We start from the raw sequence: 20191 nt of genomic DNA, 5'->3' as shown, positions 1-20191 counted from the left end.
TGGTTGTCACCGAGAAGAGCCTAGCTCCATCCTCGTGACACCCACCCTTTATATATTTATAAACATTAATGAGGTCACCCCTCAGTCTCCTCTTCTCCAAGCTAAAGAGCCCCAGCTCCCTCAGCCTTTCCTCATAAGGGAGATGCTCCACTCCCTTAATCATCTTTGTGGCCCTGCGCTGGACTCTCTCCAGCAGTTCCCTGTCCTTCTTGAACTGAGGGGCCCAGAACTGGACACAATATTCCAGATGAGGTCTCACCAGGGCAGAGTAGAGGGGAAGGAGAACCTCTCTGGACCTACTAACCACCCCCCTTCTAATACACCCCAGGATGCCATTGGCCTTCTTGGCCACAAGGGCACAGTGCTGGCTCATGGTCATCCTGCTGTCCACCAGGACCCCCAGGTCCCTTTCCCCTACACTGCTCAAATCATAGAATATGTCAAGTTGGAAGAGACTCATAAGGATCATTGCACCCAACTCCTTGCTCCTTGTGAGACTGCCTAAAACTAGACCATCTGACTAAGAGCTCCATCCAGACACTCCTTTAACTCTGCCAGGCTTGGTGCTTCCCTGGGGAGCCTGTGCCACTGTCTTACCACCCTCTCAGTGAAGAACCTTTTGCTAATATCCAGTCCGAACTTCCACTGATGCAGCTTCATTCCATTTCCTTGTATCCTGTCGCTGGTCACCAGAGTGATCAGCACCTCTCCCTCCCCTGTTCTCCTTGAGGAAGTGGTATACTGCAATGAGGTCACCCCTCAGCCTTCTCTAAGCTGAACAAACCAAGTGGCCTCAGCCACCCCTTGTGTTTTACCATCAAGACCTTTCACCATCTTGGTCACCCTCCTCTGGACACACTCTAATAGTTTGATGTCCTTTTTTGTATTGAGATGCCCAAAACTGAACACAGTACTTGAGGTGAGACCACACCCGTGCAGTGTAGAGTGGGACAATCGGCTCCCTCAACTCACTAGCTATGCTGTGCTTGATGTACCCCAGGACACAAATTGCCCTTTTGGCTGCCAGGGCACACTGGTGACTCATATTCAATGATGTTCAGTTCCAATTGTCTCCAAAATGTTGAAGGCATAGAGAGCAGATTCCTTTAAGTCAGTGTGGCAATTACATCATAACAGATTAAACAGGGAAAAAACTGATCTATTGAAAGTTGTCAGTTAAGCATAAGTTTTAAAGTTAAAACCTCTTGTGATTTCTTTATTTGTAATCATGCTTGAATAAAGCAGGAGGATATTCACAGTAGCCTGCTGGAGATTTGTAGAAACATGCTAACCAGTAAATGTTCAAGAAATACAGAAATTTAGGATTTGGGTGAAGACCCATGCGTTGATTAAACTGGGGTGCAAATCATTTACTGGAAGCCTGACTGGCTACTTTGTGTGATTACAATATTTGCCTGAACTGTATCAGTGAAAAGCTGTCGCTATTTGCTTGAATTCAGTTTGCACTCCTTCCCTTTTATATCAGTTTTGATTTGATGTGTAGGCATCACAGTGGATAATTATTCAGATACAATAACCATATTGTTCTTCCCCTTCTCCACAAAAATTGTCCTACCTGGCTAATTAAACATTTGTGTTATTATGACAAATAACCAGCTGGAAAATAACATACCTGTACTAAGGAAGATGATCCATGCTATGTTCATGAATACCACTATTTATGTCCTTCAAGATTGGAGATCAAGAGAAGTTTCTCTTCTATACCTTAAAAGTTCCTCTTGTGTGGCCTAGACCTAGATAGGAAGAAAGGGCAGCTATGAACATTTTTATTTCTACTCACTGTTGTAGGAAGAATATACTGAATCATTAGTGCAGCAGATCTCTCTCCTACAGTTTCATGATTTTTACATTGTCTGTGTAATGTTCATTACATCATGCTGTTCACGTCACTTTGCAGGAACCCAAGCAATTGAACCTTGTAGGATATTCTCTGTTGACCTAGACATCAACCAATTTCTGTTTCAGCTGCCTGTCTTAGGAAAATAGGTGTAATTACGTTTCATTTTGTAACTTTGCTGCACTTTTAATTTCCTCCTTGCCAAATAAATTATAAGGTTAAATATCCATGGAGGCTATTTGTGCAGGAGCTTATACTTGCTCTGTAGTGTCCAAGTCTCCATTAGCAGCATGCACTGAGTTTGTCTAGGTTTTAGCAGGCAGCATCATGCTGTTTCCTCTTCCTTACATGGAAAGCAGGGACTATAACAGATCCCTTGGTTGATCAGAAACAAACTCTGTTGATACTTCTGGCTTACAGTGTAAATCTCCACCAAATAATTATGAGTGCAATATGTTGCTTTCTCACTTGCTTATTTTGGCGAGTATTCTAGGGCATCTTTACTATTCACTTTATAGTACAAGCAATACACAGATTCAAATGAAAATAATATTCATGCTTTTTTTTTTCACACAAGAGTAGAGAGACAAGAATTATTTTGGAGTCATTTCACAAATCATAGAATGATAGAATAGTTTGGGTTGGAAAGGATCTTCAAAGGTCATCTAGTCTAACCCCCTCACAATAAGCAGGGACATCTTCACCTAGATAGGTTGCTCAGAGCCCCATCCAATCTGACCTTGAATATTTCCAGGGATGGTGCATCTACAACCTCTCTGGGCAACCTGTTCCAGTGTTTTACCAGCTTCATTGTAAAAAATTTCTTCCTCATGTCTAGCCTGAGTCTCCTCTCCTTTGCTTTAAAACCATTACCCCTTGTCCTGTCATAAAAGGACCTGCTAAAAACTCTGCCCCCATCTTTCTTACAGGCCCATTTTGAGTACTGAAAGGCCTCTATAAGCCCTCCATGGAGCCTTCTCCAGAGTGAACAACCCCAACTCTCTCAGCCTTTCCTCATAGGAGAGCTGTTTCATCCCTCTGATATTTTCGTGGCCCTCCTCTGGACCCTCTCTAGCAGGTACTTGTCTTTCCTGTACTGAGGATGTACAGGGAGTTTCAAAAATATGGACCCAATTTGAAATGACTATATCTCTGTAACCATGAACTGCCCATGAATGAAACTCTTAACACTTGAAAGGGCAGGGCATAGAGTTTCAAATTGTTACTGCAAGATGCCTCTCCCAGTGCATAAACAGCCCCTAGCCTCAGTCATTCATAAGATGGCAACCCTGCAACACAAGGTATTTTGTGTTCTGCAATTCAGCAAGACTGAATCTGTAATTGTGGTCCACTGCACATTTCAAAAGCATTTTGACATAGGTCCACCAATGCCAAAGAGCATTTGTCATTGGTACTGACAATTTGAGGAAACGGAATGTTGCCATCGTGAAATATACTGCTTTGAAATTAGGTGCATTTTTTTGAAACACACTGTAGTACTCCAGATTGGATCTCACCAGAGCAGAGAGGCAGAATCATCTCCCTCAACCTGCTGGCCACGCTCTTTTTGGTGCAGCCCAAGATACAATTTGCCTGGGCTGCAAGTACACATTGCCAGCTCATGTCCAATCTTTCATCCACCAGTACCCCCAAGTTCTTCTCCGCAGGGCTGCTCTCAATCCCTTCATCCCCCAGCTGGTATTAATATCGGGGATTGCCCCGACCTGGGTGCAGGACCTGGCACTTGGCCATGTTGAACCTCATGAAGTTCGCATGGGCCCACTTCCCTCTGGATGGCATCCTGTCCCTCAGGTGTGTCAGCTGCACCACTCAGCTTGGTGTCATCCACAAACTTACTGAGGGTGCACTCGATCCCACTGTCTACGTAAATGATGAAGATATTAAACAGTTCTGGTCCCAATACAGACCCCTGAGGGACATCACTTGTCACTGATGTCCATGCAGACATTGACCGCTACCCTCTGGATGCGACCATCTAGCTAATTCCTTATCCACTGAAAAATCCATCCATTAAATCCATATCTCTCCCATTTAGAGAGAAGGATGTTGTGGGGGACCGTGTCCAAGGCTTTACAGAAATCCAGGTAGATGACATACATAGCTCTTCCTTTGCCCATTGATGTAGTTACTCCATTGTAGAAGGCTGCTAGGTTGGTCAGGCATGACTTGCCCTTGGTGAAGCTGTGCTGGCTGTCTCAAATCACCTCACTGTCCTCCATGTGTCTTAGCATGAACTGATTGTGCCTACAAAAATTTCTCAGATTTCTCAACATCTCGCATTTCCCTGTTGGCAAGTATAGAAGAGTTAGAGCTTTTTCAGGCAGATTAGGAGTCTTTGCTCTGTACATTCCTGTTTTGAACACAATCTAACTATCATAGTCTTCAAAGCGGGTAATGTCTTACTCAGGCTCATAACAAGGGCTAATGATTCTGAGTGACTCTCAGCCTGGAAAAGAAGAGACATTTTGGGATGTGCTAAATTATCCTAAACAATGCTCTAAGGTGCCTCCTGGGCTGCTTTTCCTGTATGCTTGTGTGCTATATGACAGACTTCAACCATTCTGACAGCTGCACAGGAAAGCCACAAACAGAGGGTCTGGGCCCTCTTATTGAAATGGATAATTCTAATAAAGGAGAAAAAATGTGATTATTGGCTCCTTTTCACATTATTTTTGTTAATAGTTCCATTCCAATGCCTCTAGTCACAATGCAGCTAGTTTCATTGTCTGAAAGTCGAACGAAGAACAGGACCGCAACAGAACCGCTGCTGTGTTAATACTTTTGTCTTGAATGAGGACAGATTTTCCCTACTGTGGGCTGACATAATGACGGTGTTAATAACCATTAGTCTGTGGCGCACTTAGCTGTATTAGAACAGTGCTTATGAAGGTAAATACTCACTGTTTTCTTGGAGATAAGCAATTCCATTTTTACCAGTAGCACCAATGCTTATGAAACTAAATTGACTTATCAGGAGTGTCTTAAATATTATTCGTATGTCTTAAATATTGAGATCTGAGCTGAGAGAGAGAGGTGTTTTGGCCAAAGACTACATTTCAGCAATTCCAGGAAGTTATCTTTATTTTGGAAGACAATCCCTATTGTACAGAGTAGAAAAGATGAAAGAAAGTCGAAAGAAAGTCAAAAGAAAGTGCTCTTTTTCACCTGTGCTTAAGTATCTTTGTATAGCATTATATCTATTTTGTTGATTATCAAGGAATGCCTGGATCTTTTTTAAGCCATAAAGGATAAGCAGATGATTTCTGTTCATGTCTTCAGCAAACACTGAAGGAAATAATACTTTAAAACTTTAATATTCCATAATACATTCAGAATTTTACTTCTTGGGCCTCCTTTTAAAGCATGTGTGCATACTTTGCATGTGTGCCTGTGCATATGTATATCTGTATATGCTGAGATGACTGGTAAAGAGGATCAGCTGCTATTTCAGCCACATTTGTTAAAACCTTTCAGATTTGGGCTACAGGATGAACAGAGAGACAGGCTTCTGAATTCCCCTTCTGAGACTTCAACATTTCCTCCTTAATGTATTAGATGTGTGTCAATGTATGTGTGTATAGGTACAACACTGGGGGAGCCCTAAGAAAAACCTGCCCAGATTACATTTGAAGAAAGTAATTGCAATACTGCATCTGTTGCTCAAACACAAGTGATGAGACAGGTGAAAGGATAGCTAGGAACAAATATTCTTGGTTAAGAGGGATACCCTGAAGAATCTATGAAGCAATCTTTGTATGAGAAGGTAGCTTTCCCTTATATGTCTTCATAATATTTTGTGGGGCGTAGTGGTAGAAAGAGTTGTCTTGTGTAAGCATAATGTGTCCAGTGTTCTTGGAGAGGTTTTAAATATTTATTTTTCTTAAAGAATAAAAAGACAATCAACTCACCAAGCAAAACCTGCAACTGTTGAAGAGTACTTTAAGTTTGTTGATAAATCTATGAATCCAGAAAAGGATATTCTCAAAATCAAGTGGTAATAGGACTGTTTTAGGCATAGGCTAAGCTATTATTTTCTCTGCACTTTTCTAAACCTGAGTCCTATTTACTTTTTAAGCTGTTTAATGCGATTGTCTGCTTGTGCATGTGCACTGTATCTGACTCAGTAGTGTGTGTGTATACTGTTTATAACAAAGTGACTAGCTGTGGATGGTAATTACCAATTTACTTTTTATTTCAGAATCAACTAGACAGGCATCAATGCCAGAGGAAATGTCATCTTTAAAAACAAAACAAGGCAAACCAACCAACAACAAAACCAAAAAACAACCAACCAACCAAACACTACTGCATAGTCATATTAGTGGGTAGTGCTTGCTCCTCTGAGATAAGTTTGCCTGCGTAGTGACAAAAAGCAAGAGAGATCAGGACAGGAAAATAGTAACTCTGTAGAAAACTCAGTGGCAAAAGAACTCTGGATTGTTGCATACCTCAAGACTGGGGGTGGGGGGGAGGGTGGAGCAATTATTTTTGGTATGCAACTGCTAGATAAGTTTTCTGGAGTAGGTCCCCATGTCACTGATGGCAGGAAATGCAAAGATGGCTTTTCCTAGGCTCTCAACCAGGTGAGAGCAACATCTAATTTTCTTTTACTCATTTTTTTTCATTTAAAATTAGTTTCAAGGTACTGAAAGAATTAATGGCCTAGTTTACAAAAAATATTGAAGAATACACTGATGTTTTCACAAAACTGTGGATGTATATCTATAGTCAAAAATGTTTTTATTAGAATTGCTGTGAAAATTTCAGATGTTCATTTGCAGAAGTTTTGATTTAGATATAAATTTATATAAATAATAAAATGTATGCATAAAGATTATTTTAGTACTGACTACCACTATGAGGTCATTTATATGTCAGTTGTTTAAATAATTTGGAGAATTTCTTACCTGGCAATGTTTAATCAGTTTTTCCAGTAATCTCAGAAAGGCGAGATTTAGACTGGATATTTAGGAAAAATTTATTCACTGAAGGATTGTCAAGCTTTGGAATAGGCTGCTCAAAAAAGTGGTTGAGTCACCATCTTCCACTGGCTTTGAATAATCTCTGCTAGTTCTGCTTCTCCTTGAAGCTGTCTTCTATGCTTACCAGTCCTGTGTCAGGAACTGCTTGATATTTGTCTTCACAGATTCTGCAAAAGGACAAAAGCAGAGGCTTTAAGATAAGTGACTATGATATATGTATATTTGTGAATGTTGTATTCATTTACCTGTCAACAAACTGTTTTAATTCTTCAAGATTCACTAAAGCAGGACTCATTAATGTAAAGCGCATACTATGTTTCACAGTTTAGAGCAAGGTAGCTGTTGCCAAATCACTTTCTTAGAAGCTGCTTACTGAGAGATATATAAAATACACCATTGTTGAAGTTAGCATGGTTTATAATTTGTCTTTACTATTTTCATTTTTCTTACCCCTCAAGTTGTGTGTTGGGATTGTGGTGGCCCTTTACACCTGTGTGACAACCCCGAAGCACTCCCCCCCACTCTTAGCAGAACAAAGGACCATGTTATGCCTTAAACACCTAGGTTTTGTTACTTTGGGAGGATTAGATAGGTGGCTGTGGAGGCAGACATCTCGTCTTATCTTTCCTAAGGTTTTGTGTTTGGCTGTGGTGTCAGACACCTTGTAAGATAAAGGCAATCAGTGAAGGCCCCATGGCTTAATTGGGATGATAGACTACCAATTATCAGGAGAAACCATGAACCAACAGCTACCCCTGATGCGCAAAACAACTCACTTCTGGTCAGTACCATGAATGTTCCCCTAGTTTGAAGACCCTAGACCCATTTCCAGAAGAGTCTTCCTAATAAGGGTCTTTAAACCTGTTTCACTCTTCCTCATGAACAGTGAACAGAGGGAGGAGATGAACCATCCACATGTAAATGAACTGAGTTATAAAATGACCCCGTGTGTGGCATCAGGTGTGGTGTGTATATGCTGCGCACCGTGACCAAAGTCTTCAATGCAACCACCCTCCCTCCATAGGACATCATCGCTGGACCGATAACCTGTGGAGTGGTGATATCTTTCTCTCTTTTATATCTTTGTTTTCCTTCTCTCTCTCTCTTTTCCTTTTTCTTGAACATATAAAAGCAGTATCATTGTAAGTTCTGCTGCTAAAGTCTTGTTAAGTTTTGCATTATAGTTACTAATTGTTGCCAATCCACTGTTTTTTGAAGGACTTTTGCTGTCAATGTATTGATAAGTTTTGTGATATTACAACATACTTTTGCCAAGTCACTAATTGCTGTAATTTGTATTCCACCAGGTGCTTTTAGTAAATTCATAATTGAATTGGTCCTCTGGAGTGATTGTCTGTCATTCACTTCGCATTACTGTGCAGAAATACCCAGAGTTAACTCACACCTGATCTCATCTGTTGAGTCAGGGTGTGTGTCGTGTTCAGAGTTAACTCATCCCTCATCCCATGTGTTGGGATGGGACAACCTGGTAAAAAAAAAAAAAGAGAGAGAGAGAAAGAAAAAGCTAAAATCATAGGGGACAACAGCTGCTCTTCAGGAGTGTCAGCTAGAGACCAGGTGGGATATCCAAATATGTCTAAAATAACACCGAGTCTTGTATTTAACCAATGGACTCTCATCACTGAGTTACATCACTGAGTAAGCATGAAGAGAAACCACTGTTAGGTTTTAACTTGCTGCTTCTTGTTTCCCTAGAGAATGAACTTGAATGATTTTTTTTTTGGAGTGTTTGTTTTTTGAGATGAACTTTTGTACTCTCACTGCACTGTATGATATAAAAATAATGAATTTTTCCTTAGGCTTGGAGATGTGTTTCTAACAACATCAGTTGTTGTGCCTGTCCTGAAGATAAAGATATACATGCTACATACAACTTCTGCATTCCTGGAAGAGAGCTGCCTCATACATAGGCAGAAAATCACCTTGCAAGCTACTCTCAAAATGAGAAACAAAGGACTTGCTGGAGAATAGCTTGATTTGATTATTTTCCTGATAGATTTCATATCTTTTATAGCAGTGAACTGAAGTTACATGAAATAGAAACAGCAGGAAAGAGACACTCTAATCTTCAGTTTTGATTAAATCTGATCCAGTCTTCAGCATCAACTACTATTATCTGTAATGTGGAGATTTGGATCATGAATCAGAAGAGGAAAGTTCAGTCATAGTAATTCCCGGCACAAAGTTAAATGTTTACAGATGACTGTTGAGTTTTAAGCGTATGTGCCCAGGAAACTCCAAACTTCAAACCCCAGATTTCCAAGGAGTGTCTGCTTACCAGATGCCTACCAAGTGATTTACTGAGGCATATGAAAGAAAATACAGACACTTTTAAAAATCAGGAACTGAAAAAAGGTATCAGGAACTGAAAAAAGGTAACTGCTACTAATACTGGGTAAGTTGTGTGCAAACAATGAATTAGAAGTGTGCTCTGATTTCATATTGAACATATCCAGCTAAGAAGACAACTGGACTCCTTTATTTTTAGAGTGGAAAAAAAATTAAATAGTGCTCCTCAGGATAACTGCATTACATAGTAAATTAATATGAAATATAGATACTAACTCTGTATACACAAAGAAGCCCTCAAACTAGACATAAACAAAGAAGAAAATTCTACTATAAGGATATGAACTTTTCACAGCATACACGACTTTCCAAAACCTAAGAATAATGAGGTAGACATCTTCTAAATACTTTGCACGTACACAATAAAACATTTCTTTAGTGTATAGTAGGTTGACACTACAGCAGGAAAACAGTAGGGGAAAAAGCAAGAGATTCTGGTACATGTTGATGCTGATTACAGCACACTAGGTTTGTTGTCTTAAACCAAGAGCATGACATCATCAAACTGATGTCTTTGATTGCAAACACCAAGGCAAATGGATTACTATTATAAAAAGGCCATACACTGGATTTTTCCCAGTACTGTTCCAAATTATTATTTGGAATAAAAATAATTAATTATCATGACTGTAATTTATACAGTCATGTAATTAAGTCCATAATTAGGCCTGATTTTTAGAACAGATGAGTTGAGTATGCAATTCCTATTATATTCCAAGAAAGATAAATTGTCTGGAGGGGGAGTACATAAGACAGAAGGTTACAGAAGGAGACCATGCTGAAGAGTTTCCAAGAAGAGGAACATATGCCAGAGGTGGATATTGAAAATGGAAAAATGGAGATGCAGGTCAACTGGCTGGCGCTGTAGGAAGCAGGGCAAGTCTGGTGAATGGAAGAAGAAGTGAGTTGTTCAGTGACTCACAAGCAACCTTGTCTCTCTGTTTCAGGAACTGTTCAGTGAGCTCCAGAACAGAGCACTTATCTTCCATGCCTCTCTGCATCATAGGTTTTCATCCACAGTAAAAGTTAACATTTGTACAGCTGCCTTCACTCCAACCATTCTGAGTATATAATGCTTTGTCTTTGAAATTTCTTATGTGGAGTCTATTGAGTGCATATGTGATCAGCAGGATAGAGATGGAGTTATTCAGGGGCTTGTCTGGCCTAGTTCAAGTAACCAGCAAGGACAATTTGTGCCTGGCATGCCAGCCAAGTGGTATTTGGTAAAAGGCAACTTCCTCCAGGAATCAGTGGGGAATTTCCTGAGATGCCTAGTGCTCCGAACACTGACATGAACATATGGTATTCATTCCAGATTTTATGGGCCTGTTTCTGTGCGAAACTGAACAGGAAAATATTTCCAAAGCATTTCAATTAAAATCCCAGAAGAATCAGAACAAATCTTTATGCCGCAGACATATTCAAGAGATACAGGAATCTTTCTTTGTGTGTATCATTGGAGTGAAATGTTTTAGAAAGATATGAGCAATGTGCCTATTAAGTGCCTATTAAGCCTCTGTACATATGTAATGTGGTAAGCAAGGATACAAGAAACTTCTTCAGTTTCTCTCCATCTAAAGCAGTACAGTTCTTGCCTTCCATACCACTTTGAGATATCTGCAGTATGGGACATCACCCCAACACATGTGGAGGACAAACCTGCGAAGGCAGATATACTTTCTCTGATACACAACTGTGCATGGTTTAAGAAGCAAAGAACGTCCCAAGTGAGCATCTCACAATCCTTTTTAAAAAGCTGTAGATAACAAAACCATGGTTTATTTTCATCATTCCCATTCAATTTTTAACAGCTACTGAACCTAAATAAAGTTCTGCTCACAGTGTCATATGTTGATGCCAATGCTAAATGCTTGTAACCTGACTTTCCTTTAACAGATTTGTGTATTTACCATGAGAACATTTTACTTCAATGACTCTGTGCCTTTACATCCTTCAGTGCTTTTATTCAGTTCTGACCTTTTAGAGAGTCAAATCTGTTATCCAGACATCTGTTCCCTGTATGGCAGATTCTTTTATAAAATTATTATTGCTCTTTATCTGGAGGAAAAGAAAAATCTCAATTTTGCACACAACGCAATATTTTCAGGATTATTAGCAGCAGGGTGGGTACTTGCGGAGGAAAGATTTTCTCTACAGTAACTAAATACCTGCTACTGTATGTCATCCCTAAGGTGGCATGATTAAACTCCAGTGCTATATCAGTCATTCTTCTTGGAGCTTTGGAAACAGTGGTAAATTTCCAGGCTGCATTTCACAGTGTATTGTTGATCCTGAATCTGCCAGAATTTTATGCAGGTGTACCCTCACATTTTGATGTTAAAATATTCTATAGCACCTACTTCACCAAGCAAGTTCAATTCAATTTACTATGAAGTAAGCTGTATTTTCTAGAATGCAACAGAGTGTGGAAAGCTGTCTAAATTTGCCTGCACTAGGGACAGAAGGCAGAATGACATAGGAGAAAGAGAATTGCTGATACCAAAAAAATCCACATATTAACTGTGTTACCTTACAGCAGCGGGAGTGATGCAGAAAAGAATGGTTGGAAAATGAGAGCCATTTGCAACTAAGTATGGGCATTGGTATTAGACACAGTTTTCAGGTTTCTGAATGGGGAGAATGAAATGGGAATCGAAGCCTGTAATGCAACTGTCCTCTAGGCTTGGAAGAAACTTGCTTCTTATTGTGACCTGGACTTTCCACAGGCCTTCTTTTTATCTCCAGCACATAATAGAATAAAACATTTACTATCCTTAAACTTGAAGAAAGTAAATGTTTCCACCCTTGACATGTAGATCCACTGCCAAATCACAAAAGTAACTGTTATCTTTAAAGCAGCACATTTGTTTCTATGGCAGTGAATAAGCTAAAGAAACAACAGCAGTGTATTAGAAAGAGGGTAAACACTGCTGTTTCTTCTTGAGAAAAATTCCATTGAGCTTCATAAGCAATAGGCTTTATCTCTACTGTTTGCTACAGTGTTACTGCATGTCACTGAATCATTAATTGTGGTTTGTTTTTAAGAAAGAAAAGTGTTATCATTGCTTTTGTATCAGCAGCAGAATTCTTACAGTATGCCAATGTGCTTGGCAGCATGTTAGCTATTTCTGATTTCTAAGAACACAAATGCACTATGACCTACAAACACCAGGCTCTTTTCTGTAGTTTTCATAGATTCCAGAAAGAACAGACTCTTCCTTTGCTGTGCCAGGTAAACATATGGTGATCAACCACAGCATTGTGACTGTTGACAACAACTAAAACAAGACCTATCAATTTAATCTTCTACTCAGGACTCATCAAGTTTAGGGGCAGAAAGCCAGAATTAAGGAACAGATTTCTGCTGAAAGCAACCAGAGAATGATTCTTTGATGGGTAATTTTTTATCTGTATGGAACCAGCCATAAGGCCTCTGTTTGCAAATTGCTTCACAGAATCTGCCTGTCATACCTGTTGCTGGACTTTCCAGTTCCAGCAAGCCTTGTGTATCCAGTGTTGGATTTTTTTTTTCCCAGACGGCCTGATCTTATTTTTCTCATATCTCTCTCCTGCCATTGCAGTGGTTTCATTTTCCCTTACCATGTTCCCTTGAGGCAGTTTTCTTATTTTCCTCTGCTCTGGCATCCATAAGCATTTTGCTGGCTAGATCTTATACTTACACAGTGGCACAGGACCTCCAAAGGAGCCATGGTAAATCATAAATGCAAGACCTTAGTGGATGCTATCGGAAGACATTATCCTTATAAATCTGTTCAGAATAGAACTCTTAAGGAAAACCACCCTTTTCAGAGTGCTTAAATGAGATTTCTCAGGGTGTACATTTCCTTGGAACAGCTGCAGTGAAGATGCAGAGATAATCCTACTGGGAACATTACTTGGAGCAAAGTCCTTACCTGGAGAAATAGTTCTAGAATTATGCGTATTATATAACACATTCCTCATGAAGTTTCTCAGACTGCAGAAAACCATTTGTTAAGAAAAGTTAATTACAGATGCTAGACCTTGGCTGTAGGCAGCTTGTCTCCTGGAACAGACCCTTTGGATGTACATTCTAACCTTGTTTCTGGTGGACTCCCTGGACAGACTCTGAACCTGGTTCATCACTTACCTTGCCTGGAAGTGTTGATAAACCCTTATTAGCAGCATCTGACTCTATCCGCCATGTTCAGTCCCTGTGGGACTGTTCTGGCCCTTGCTGCTCCCAAGAATGAGTCACTTTTAGTGCAGATTCTGAATATCTCAATGCACTATGGCTTCCTTGTACAACCTCCCTTGCTGCAGCTTTACCAAGGTAAAAATGTGTTCTCTATTCCAGATCAGCCTCGTTTAGTTTCAGTCTTCTCTTAATCTCAGTTTTTATCTTTGTTTATTCAAGTTTATCTCAACTTCTATTAAAGATAATATTTGAATTTTCATAAATATATTTTCCTAGTAGAATGTCAGCTTTTCAGCTCGTCTGTTACAGAGACTTCTTTTGCCTTTCAAAATTACTGTTGCATTCATTTCTTATATGCTGCTTTAATAGATGGGAAATGTAGTCTCAGAGATCCACTTATAATGTACCAAACGAGTTTTCATTTTTACCCTAATTGCCTGTGTATACTTAATGTACTAGAACCAATTTAATTTTATCTCAGCATTAGAGCTCTATTTTAAAAGCCAGAGGTATAGCAAACTCAGGATGTTGTACACTTTCTGCCTTGCTAGGTTTTAGGTTCAAAAAGCTCATTTGGGAAATATTAGACCACACAGAACTGGCCTAAGTAAGAAGAAATACATTGAGTTGCCAAGTGCACTATGCCCGGGAAACAGAAAATAAATCCAAATTCATTTTTAGGGCATTGTAGTAGGAGTTCATTATTTTCTTGGACAGTATTACTTTTTCAGGAACAAGGACACAAGTGTGGGATGAGTTATGATGCAACGAGATCTTCCTCAAGTTGTGTCCATAACTGCTGAGTATCAGTGTTTAATGTTGCCATTGTAAACTGTTTTAGAAGCTACGTAATGAATAAGAACACAAGAGTGGTCTCAAAAATTTGTAGCCCTTACACTCACTAGCCTGGTGGATGGTGAGATATCCTGGAAAGCTTTATTGGTTGCATCAAAATAATACCTTTAGGACAAAACAAAATATTATAGACCTTCATCATGTTTGTATGTTTTGGCATGATTAGGGCAGCCTCTGGAAACTTAATTTTGAAAAGCTTTTTATTTCACGAAGCTATCACTGAATAGGTACAGATTTAGAATGACAGTCAGTACTGAAGTGAGGATAACCCTTGAGAGCTGAGAGGGTGCACTTGGTAGCCATATGTATTCATACATTTTATACAGCATTTACTCTCCAGTCAACAATGTACAGTAATTTAGTTGGTAGACTGCACAGCTTCACTGTTGTAGAGATTAATGTGTTTTATGGTGATGGCAGTTTTATAATGGCAGATTCACTTGGTAGTCAGACAGCTAACTAATTAAGCTGGGAAAGAAATATGTAGGAGGTTTAGCAGAAGTTTTTGCAGTTTTAGTAGAACATGTGAAGCTGTTAGTGTTCACAAAACTTGCACATGACCCATTAGGAAGACCAAGGTCTTCAAGGGGATGTCTGTCTGGTTTGTCTTATTCAATCCCAAAGCCTTATCTTGTGCTTTCCTTTCTCCATTGCCTCCATTTCATCTCTTGATCTCTTTTATCATTATATTTTTTTTTCCTTTTACTGGTCCCCTTAGTGTGTCTCATTTTTTTCTCTCTTTTTTTTTTCTTTCTCTATTCTCCAATTTTGTACTCTAGCACACTCACACTCACTCTCTCATCATTCTGCTTTGTGTGTCTCTCTATTTCCCATTCTCATTTTATTTTGTTTTCATTTTTTAAGTTTCTTTTCTCACTCTTATTTTAGGCCTCAGCTTTACTGTTCATCAAGTGCTGCCTATTCAAATTTTTATTTTGTATGAAATATGAGAGGATTTGAATGGAAGCAAGTTATTTTTTGCTCATGTCAACAGTAAGTATAGTTATACTTGGCTCTTCTGCCATTTTAATAATGGTATTTTTCCTCCAGTTGTTTCCATGGGTTATTAGGTCTTTCATACTTGAATGTTAATTTTAAATCTCTTCAAAGTTGAACATCTGACCAAGATTTTGACTACTCCATCCTATCTGAAAGCAGAGGCAAAGTTCCCTCTCTCTGCACAGTGCAAATAGTCACATTGAATAGTTTCCAAGCCTGTATAATATACTACAGCAATTGGCTTTTAAGACTGTGCTACAACACTACAACACTACTGTGCTGTAAAGTTAGCAAAGATAGTCACAGCAAAATAGTGGAATAAGCAGAGGACTGGGAGGGGCTGTGTAGCAAACTGCACTGTGAGAAATGTTACAGGTTGATTAATTGCCTCCAGCCTCCATAGAAATCTCCTTGTACAGTTTAAATTGGGATTGTTTCAAACTTATTGTGCCATGTTACTTCATGCTGTTGAGCAGCTGCTGAGATCCATCTTGGAGGCTGCTGCACTTAAAAAAACCAAACCAAAGCAACTCCCCCTCCACCAAACAGATATTTGCTTGCCTGCTGTTTATTAGCATGAGAAATGTAGTTTTGGAGATTTCTTGGTAAAGCAGAGGGTGTAGTCTGCAACATAGAAACTATGCATTTTGAAAACACCCATTACTCTACCAAATAGTAGTATCTAGCCACTACTGGGATCTCATTATATAGGAAGTATATTTTAATTCCTTTTTTACAGTCATGATTTTTATTTTTTTTAGGCTTGTTCAAGTAAATAATACAGTTTGTCTACACTAAGAGGCACTCCTTGAGCTCTTGTGTATAACTTCTTTTTTACAGTCTGACAAAGGGTTGGTTCTCCACTAGTCTCAGCCTGCGCAGATCCATTGACTTCATCTGGGAGCTCTCAGACTAAATTTTTGTTCTAATTACATATTTAGCAATATGTGGTAAAAAGACTCTGTTGAGCAACAATTTAAGCACCATTCTTATCAGCTAGGAGGCTCATGGATGTTTTGCCCAAACCATGTTTTCTAGAATGCTCTAAGTAAAAAAGGACTTTTAGCTCATTATGACATACAAAAATAGTATTATAAAAAGGGAAGCCTTTTTAGCTATTTTGCATTTTTTATGCATCAGCTTGTTATCACAACTCTGTCTGGTTTTTCACCCCTAGATACAGTTTCCAGCTACATTATTTCTTTTCATAATATTCTTTGGGCTTTGTGATTAATTTTTGAAAGGAAGCAACATGTCATGTACTTTTTATGTCTTTGAATCATTGAAGTTCAAGGCATTGGGAAAGAGGTTCTCACTAGCCACTTTTGCTCGATGACTCAATGGCAGCTTCCATTACTGTGTTTCCCCAGGCAGGACATTCCTTTACAAACTCCACTGTATAGCTTGAAAGTATGAGCTGTTTAATGAAGAACCATGAGTCTCTAAACAGACTTTCCTACAACTCACTAAGTCTGTTAATCCTGAGGATGTGCTATAGATGCTGGTATAGAGTCATAAGCACATGGTTATTGCAATATAAATCAATTATAGCGGTATGGTTTGCCAGAAATTTAATGTAATATTGATTGAAATCATAGAAACAAGGCCATCATGTCAAGGATGCTTACTTTTGCCATGTAAGTTTCCTTAGAAAGTAAATTAAATTAGTAATCAAATCAGATAAAAATAAAGGCAGCATATTTTTTGGCTCTGAGTTTCTCAGCTATCAAGCTGTACAATTTCTAACCTGTTTTTATTTGTTTTCTGTTCCAACCAAAACACTTTTGAAAAGTTATTAATGCTGGAAGAAGATTTCTTTTTTTGGTTAAAGAACAGGTGAGAATTGCTCATATTGTTCTTTTCTTCCTTTGTAAGGACTGATGACACGGCTGACATTTTTTTCAGAAATCTGCTGGTAATGATCTAATATCACAAGGTTTTTTGAAAAAATATTCCTAGTAGTGCATCTACTTTACAGTCCTTATTGATTTTTTTTTTCTTTTTTTTACTTATTTATTTAGTCTGGAGTAGGATGTTGTGTTTGGGGTTTTTGTTTGGTTTTGTTTGTTTGTTTGGGGGTTCGTTGTTGTTTTTGTTTGTTTGTTTGTTTTAATACATTTTTATCCAACACTACAAGTCAGAGCAGGGTTTTTCCTTCATTGATTTTCTGTTGTTAAGGCATATTTTTATAAAGCCAAATGTTTCAAGGCCTCTTTTTAACTATATATTTTCAAATATGGACGTGTAATGGCAAAGTGTCAAAGCTTGGGTCTACATTCTCTTTTACTTGAGCCCATTAGCAGGTGCAAGATGAACAAGTTTTTTCAGCTTGCTGTGCATGCAGCTGCCTTGAAGTTAGCCACAGTAATCCCACAGCATCTTCTGGAGTTTCCCTATCTAGCAGTCACACAAGTCTGTGGTTATTGTTTTATGTTCTCTCCACTACCTTCTTTTCTGACACCTGTGTTTGGTTCCTGATAACTTGGTCTGTTTCCAGAACTACAAAGCTGTTCTCATTCAAAGCATTGACTTCCTAATTCTGACAGGAAATGTTTAGCAGCCTTCCACTGTGTCGCAACTCAACCGTGGTCTCAGTTATAAACCCTGATGCAATGATCTGCCTGCTGGTCTGCTGGCAAGTCTGCAGACTGATCAAAAACTGCGGATGACCTTCACCTCCATGACTGGTATTCTATCTAGTTTCTTCTATGGCTCCTGGCCTCTCATCATAAAGTTTAAGTTATCTTTGCAGAGTCTTTTCAGGGTACAAAAATACTCAGGCACAGAGAGCTCAAGTTCACTGCGATGGGAGGTCCAGTCTTTACAGTCTAACAATTTAACCTGGGAGTTCACCTCTGCATCCTCTTTTCAGTTGTGTTGTATGACGAATAAGCTAAAGTAATAAGACACCTGAAGAATCTACTAGAAGTTATACACAGAGGAGGGGAGAGGGTAGGAATTTTCCGGTGATTACTCTGGCATGTGAGACTTGATTATCCAAGATAGTCTGATAACAAATGAAATTTGTTTGCAAGCTAACTCCCCCGATTAGTTCTGGGGAGGTGTGTGGCTTTCTTTCTACTTCAGGGAGTTTCTTGTAAAATTTTCTTCTGACGGTGCATAACATCATGCACCTGGCTCTGAGAATTAAACTCCATGTTCAGCAACTGAATTTTCAATCTGTAATGGTATGACGGTTGCATCTGCTACAGGAGTTTCTCCTGTTCAGTGTGTACCTTGAACAAGTTACTAGCTCACACTTCAGCCTATGCCACAGTATCTTTAAAGTACACTGTTTTCCAAGTAAACTCATTCAGATGTGACACCTCATTCCATAATTTATCTATGTAAATCTCTGGCAGTGTATAAGAAAAGACAGAACTATCACAATAGTTTAAATGGTGAAAACTCTTTTGAATAAAAGATTGTTCTTTTTGTCCAGAAATTATATGGATTATCATCTAAATTTGGGTTTAGTTTTCAATGGTTCAGAGAATAAATAGGTAATCAGTTGACAACACCAAACTCTACAGGTCAGTCAGTGTGAGATGTCTTTAGTAAAATAATTTTCAGAACCTTCTTTTTTGCTGTTTGTTTTGATCATCTGGACACTTTTCTAAAGGTTTAATGTATTTTTTTTTTCTTAAAGCAAAGGCCTCACCCTGGCATGGCATGAAATTTAGGTAGAAAGGGAAGCTGAGTGAAACCGATAAATTTTACTACAAGCAAAGACAGTAGAACATTAGTAGTTCCTTTTTATGCATGTCATGTTTCTTGTGAAAGGAACTACTTGAAATGCTGACTGCAGCACAGTATTAACATGTGCACAAAACCAGAGATGAGTTAATATTTCCACTGGCTTAATGTCATGCTGGATTAGGTGCATTTAAACAAACAGAACTCTTACATTTCCAGGATGAGACATGCTGCCTCAGTCCACCTACTATGTAGCCATGGACAGTAATGCAACATTTGCTCATGTCTGTCCGCATATATATTGTGCTTTCTGCTGACATAATAGATCTGTCAGGTAATAATCAAGAGATCATGCTCTAGTAATGTTATCTGATTTCTCACCTGTAGCTGCTGGTAAATGTGGATATGAACCCAAGAGAGAAATAGAATATTGCATAGGAGCTGACAAAGCTCAGAAACTGTTTTTTTCCATCTCAAAGACTTAAAGAGGAAGAACCCAGTCCTCATAAGTAGAACAGGATGTGAGGAGAACAGGATGTGAGGCTTCCCAGACTCTGTGCATGCAAGGAGGTTTCTCATTCCAGTGAAATCTTGTGGAGTAAATGCTAGCTACACATGATGGAAGAATAGAAGTTTTCATCAGGTTATGATTGTAATGGTCTTGCCCTGTGACCTTTGAATTTGGAAGTATTTTTTTCTCGGAATCCAGCATCTGAATATTATGAAGAGGCAAATGAGTCATCTCTTAACTTGCAACAGTGTGCCTTACAGATTTTGAGGGAATATGTGATTCTAAACAGAGTGACCTAGTTCACTATTTCTTTCAGAAGGAAGAGACTGGGAGACTTTGGTGCATGTTTTTATGAAAGACTTTTGCGCGTGTCTTTTGCACACAGCTGTCCCAGTACTGGCATTTACATCCCTAAGTCGTGTGCTGGGGTTTCCGAGATTTTTAGGCTGTCAAATTGCTGAAAAGCTTGGAAATTAATGACAAAAGTCTCAGATGAAAAAAGCAACCTGTGAATGTTAAACATCTTGCAATTCACAGAGAATTAGGTTAAAAGCCAGCCTGCTTGTTCAAGGCAGACTCATGGAGGCCAGTAGAGAAGTACTTCTTAAATCTGGCCTTTTCCTTGGTCTTGGAATTCTACTTTAGTCATGACTTGAGGTGTACGAAAACCTGAAATTTGCAGTAAGACACCCTCTTCTATAGTTCAGAAGCCCATTTGTCTA

The sequence above is a fragment of the Caloenas nicobarica genome, chromosome 5 (assembly GCF_036013445.1).
Source record: "Caloenas nicobarica isolate bCalNic1 chromosome 5, bCalNic1.hap1, whole genome shotgun sequence".
NCBI lineage: Eukaryota > Metazoa > Chordata > Aves > Columbiformes > Columbidae > Caloenas > Caloenas nicobarica.
This window is presented reverse-complemented; position numbering follows the sequence as displayed.